At 30.6% G+C, this 5,903-nt stretch overlaps 1 long non-coding RNA gene across 1 annotated transcript; it reads left to right on the top strand.

Annotated features, from left to right (window-relative positions):
• Positions 1-4,609: 4,609 nt before the first annotated feature.
• On the top strand, positions 4,610-5,903 carry LOC126928563 (uncharacterized). Its single transcript, XR_007716774.1, has 3 exons — positions 4,610-4,805; positions 4,937-5,659; positions 5,736-5,903. It is a non-coding gene; the product is annotated as an uncharacterized LOC126928563 (long non-coding RNA).

Genomic DNA, 5,903 nt, shown 5'->3' with positions numbered 1-5,903 from the left:
TATCCTGTTTGCATATTTAATATTAATATCAAAGCTTCCATGCAAAAAGATGTTTTGATATTTTGCAAGCGTATTTTATTACCGAGTGCATAATAATTCATTAACAATCCCCACGATTTATCGTCACAGTACGAAAGTACGTTCAATAATTTACATTCTGTTTTTAAACAGCCTGTTGTAGCTATACTTTGTTTTCACGTATTTCAAGTAAACATATCATCGATAAATAAACCAGTACAAACGCTATTATATCGATGCAAACGTTAAAACATTTTCATCATGGTGAAATGTATTTGGTACATCAATTTTAGCGAATTCAATTAATGTATGACGAATGTTAAGCATTTACTTTGATTCGTTGAGTTTTAAGAATGAAATTAATTAAAATTTCCTTCGATCAAGGTAGATGTAATTTTAACAGAAAATTCCATTAAATTTCTATAAGTATTTCTAATGGTTACTCTTATGCCTATAGATAAAAATTAAAAAGCAAACTATCCTATAAAAATTAACAGATAAAATTATTTTTTCCTGTTAATTTCTATGCCATAATTGCCTCTTCGATTCCCTATTTCTCTACGATTTATTCGTCTCGTACACAATTTTAACGTAATATTTGTAACAACAGACAGAGATACTTAGTTAGATTTAACACGATTCTTTTTTTCGCTTTTGTTAAAAAATTATTCGCAGACCGCAGCTCCTCCTTCGATAAATTTTAATTCTCATTACGTGTACGTACATAAAACGTAGCGAGTACGAAACAACCACAGAATAACGTGATCTTCGATGAGATGCGATGTTTTAATAAGTTCTGATAATAGATGCATCATTAAATATGTAATTGGAAATGGTTGTTAATCGCGAACATTAAATAATAATGTAATTTGAAAATAAATTAAATTCGATATATTTATACCGAATATATTAAAGACGTTTTAACATCGACATATTCAACATTTACTACTATTTTCCAGGCAAAATATCTTCTTGTCGTTACGTATTTGAAACCTCCATAATATCTGAATTTATTTTAGCGGACACAGCAGTATGTAAAAGTTACATTAATAAATAAAAAAAAAAAAAAAAAAACAACAAATCGCGAGTATCTTCGTTAACTTACAAGATACGTATTATTAAATATCCAAAGAACAATTCTAAACAATTTTGCAGAAATAACATTCCAAACAAATATAATACTTATTAATTGATATATTAAATTCGTCGGATGCAATTTTTTAATCGCACATGAAACAAACGTATATTTCTCATTTCGTTGAATTGTTTTCTACATTTAAATTATTCCTGGATAGATAAGAATTATACGAAACTCACGAAATAAGGAAATAAGCAAAATAAAAAGAAAAAAAGAAGAAAAAAGAGAAGAAACTGATAGATTTCACTTATCGTTAAACTTATATTCTTAAACCAAGTTAAACTTAGTTCGCCATCTTCGTGATATTACGCAATTCAACAAACTGTCAGATGCAAATACAACGTTAACTGTAAATAGAATTGTAACGATAAAAGTTATATTCGAAGTTATGGTAATCTCTACTGCTATGACTCATCATTGTGCAACTGTAACACTTATACCATTAACAAATCTGTATTTTCAGCCACGTTTCTAACTATAATCGTACATTCCATGTACATAAGTAATGTCCACATTGAGAAACGTATAACGCTTAGTTAATAAATTCGAAACCACATCGTTCGCGTGTAGTCCACGTGAACTATATTTGAATTGTATTAAAATGGCAATTTGTAAATTTTATACGTCATATCGAAGGGATTAAGGATATTGAAGGAGAATACATAAATATTCGAGTCGCGTACATAAGTCTTAATATTATAATAATAAATAATAAGTCATAAATAAGTCATAAATAAATCATAAATTTTCATAATCTTAGTACGTTATTGATCTACGATATAGTAAAAGTTCTATACAATAAGTAATAAGCTTTATACAATAGCTCGTGGTTGATAACTCCGCGTTAAATACAATTTATGGCAACAAAATTTTATCCTATTCTAACAGTTCGTGGAAATAAAAATCGACGGACTTATGTAACTTCCAGTTGGCGAACAAATTAACGCAAGTTTCCAACGAATGAAACGCGAATAATGAAATTACACGAATACCGAGGAACGAACTTTAAAATTCCTCGTATCGATCGAATCGACTGTTATTCGTTGAATTTTCCAGGATCGCTAAAATAGGCTAAATCTTACGGACCAAGGAATTTCCGACGATATGAAGGAATTAGGTAACGTTGTCGGAGAAGAGTGCGCGAATGTAATACAATACCTTGGAAAAGTAAAACGTTTCTTTTAATAATGTAAATGGGCTGAAAAATATTGCGGCAGAAGCGAGCAATTACTGATTCTACGTGAAAAACCGAGTGGAAAATGTGGAATAAAATTTGTAAAAATTTAAGTACACCGGTTAAATCCTCAATTTCGATCCTCGGATGAAAAAAAATTAATTGTAATAAATCATACCAGGTGTTTTTCCTATCTTTCTTATTTTTCACGTAGAATCACAGTCTGTGTTTCTATTCGATCTATTGGCCAAAATCTATAAAATTCACGTGGCGATCAACGTATCTATGCATTCTGTCAATTAAAAAAAGAAGATATAGCTTAACGTAGAATAATCTTTTTTATTGCGATAGTGATGGAAATTTCATTATCGAGATTAATCGTGACCTTGTTGAAAGTCTGATCGGCGCTATAACGAAAGAGTAGTTAGGCGAGCGGAATCACGGCGTGGAATGGAAAAGCGTGAGAAAGTAGTCTCATAATGTAATTAATGATCGATGAATCGAAATTCTGTCGTATTTTACAGCGAGGATAAGAACTACTCAAGCTACAATCGAATGTCACTTAAGCGCTCTGGAGATGGAATCAATTAGTACTTGAGTGGCGTTAATTCTTGCGCGAAGATCAATTCTCGCAAACTATTCGAAAAATAAGGATTAAAAGGTTTTTACATAGAGAAGCGTAGGATTGAAGCTTAGGATTTAATTTTGACGCGAATAAATGAAAGTTTAAGAATCGAGATTTAATTGAAATAAAAGTAGGATCGTTAAATTAAAAAACGTGAATAATTCTCAATTTTTGTCGCATATAAAGTATAGACACAAGTCTTTCAAATAATAAAATATTTAACCAACGTTAAATATTTAACTATAACGTGAAAGTAATATAAATGTAAATGAATATCGAACATTCTGAATTATAACACCAATTAATCGCATGCTAATTAATATTTATGAATCATAAGCGAAACACGATGGAAAATCGAAATTCCATATATATATTTCGAACCGTAAAAATAAGATCAGTAGAATGAACATGAGTTGGTGTACACTAGTTTTTTATTAAATGAAAAATAATAGATACGAATAGTAATAATAATAGAATATTTCTTAATTAACTTTTTCATTAATAGATATTATGTTTACATATATACAAATAAATATAATTTTCTACAAATAATATATATGTTATCAATTTAGGATATGAGTATAAAATTTCTCACCATGTCACAAATTTTCCCGAACGTTATTTTTCGCATTTGAACTTGCAGTTGGATACTACGACTATATTTCTTATATTTGTTTACAAGTTTAATAAAACTATTTTACGCTATGGCTTCGCTTGTTACTTACGGCTTCTTCAAACCAAGCGATTAAGAGATCGAATAAAGCTGAAATTACGTGATATAATATGCGCGTATACTTCGTGTGCCTGACATTACGAGCATCACACTACTTACAAAGGAGATTTTACCTTGTATAAATCATACTTTTACTTTAGCAGCATGATAAATTTTATCCGATTACTTGAAAGCTGTTTGTATTCCGAGTTATTAAGCATCGTTATAACAACGAATGGTGTTGATAATTCTCTAATTTATTTAAATTTCCAAATTAACATAAAGTGTTACGTAATCATTTTATAAATGTCTTAAAACGTTATGAAAATTATTTTATATGAAATCTTCCCTTAGAGAACGTGGGCAGATGAATATTAAACTTTGATGGAACGCATCTAACGATTAAATATTACATATCTATGAAATTCATCTAAATGATTAAATATCAGATATCTATGGTATTCATCAAACGATTGAATATCAAATAATATAAAATTAGCAACATTTCGATATTATGGATTAATTGAATTAACTTTTAAATCGAAACACAAACGTGTTAACTACAACCTGCGGATTAAAGCGATTACAACTTTTTCCTTTTTTTTATTTTCTTTTTTTTTTTTTTTTTTTTTTTTTGATAGGAAAACTTCAACCAATACTTTTGTGTAAGCCTGTGAGGTAAGCCTCGACTTCTAAACTAACTTCCTAAGCTATAGAACTAAAAGAGCATAATCGTAATGTGATACGAATAGTCGGAAGAAATTTAACATTTATTTAAAAACTATATATATGTATTTAAAAACCGCTATATTACAAAGTCTTTAACTATATTTTTATGAATCTGTATAATTTTTTAGAATTTTAAAAGGATACATATATATATGCAAGCTCCCTAGATTTCATGTAGGATAGGGATTCTTTTTGTTTCGCGGGTAGCACGACAGGCTGTGTTTCACGGACAGACCGATCTTCCCTTGTTTTACGGACGACCATTTTAAGAAGCACGTTTTTCCCGAACGGACGGACAGAGAGTTACATTAGAGACAAACAAGGTTACGGAATAGTTATTTAAGATTTTAAAGACTGAAGAAGAAAGATCGGTAGCTCAGGACGTTGAAAATCGATTCTCAATTTTCAGGTAAACATTGTACTAAAGACTTGTTATTTCCCGTTTATATAATTATTGTTATTTATTGTTATAAACGCATATTAATTGTCGTTTATTTTTGTATTTTATTATTTACTTCATAATAAAAACTCGATTTTCAGACTACAGAATCGATCCCTGAATTATCACCAAATTACGATCTTACAAATCGATTTTCACTACGCCATGCCGTTAGAAGTGAAGCTACGTATCGCCATGAACGAGAACGCAAGGGGGAGAAAATAGAATGCATAAGAATCCATAAGGAAACCAGAAGATGAAGTATGTGATGTCTTTCCTCCAGAATATCAAGCAAGAGATCATCGTCCGTGGTTATTCAGTTTATCGATAGTGAAGAAAGCCGCAAACAGCTTAACCAAGGTAAGCCATTACAGAAACATTGCACTCGCGATGGATGACGCAACGGCAGCGTCATACATCGGTACAAGTTTAAACTTCGTGTTTCGAGATATTTACTTAGAAGAATCGGAGATCATCCCCACAAGGAAAATAAAGACCGAAATCGAAAAGCCCAATCTTCAAATAGAAACATTATTAGAGATCTTCCAGAAACAAAACATGCATGAGAGAGAAGGCACAGACTTTGTCATAAAACAATTTGATGGAACGCAAAAAGCCACGGATTGGAGTATGAAATATTCATATTTCACATACGCATCCCTTCCATACTATAATATGAGTATGAAACCGAATACGAAAAATACGAAATCCAAACTGATGAAAAAAGGATCAAGAATTTGAAGAAATATTTGGGAAAAACAGCATCAGAATGGTACCAAGCAAATCTGCTGAAGGATGAAGAATACAACTGGGAAAATTGGAAGGTGGCAGTTCAAAAAGCTTCTGGCAATAAAGGTTGGTCTGCAGTACGATACGTTTATAACTTTAAATACATTTCAGGTTCATTCACTGAATATGCCATAAAAAAGGAATGATTAATATTGGAAGTAAGGAGGAAGACTTCTGAAGAGACAGGGATAAATCTAATTGTTATTGGATTACCCATACACATTCAAGATAAAATCGATAAAGAAACAGTACAATCAACAAATGGGTTAATCGAATTCT

Source organism: Bombus affinis, unplaced genomic scaffold (assembly GCF_024516045.1).
Source record: "Bombus affinis isolate iyBomAffi1 unplaced genomic scaffold, iyBomAffi1.2 ctg00001074.1, whole genome shotgun sequence".
NCBI lineage: Eukaryota > Metazoa > Arthropoda > Insecta > Hymenoptera > Apidae > Bombus > Bombus affinis.
This window is presented reverse-complemented; position numbering and strand designations above follow the sequence as displayed.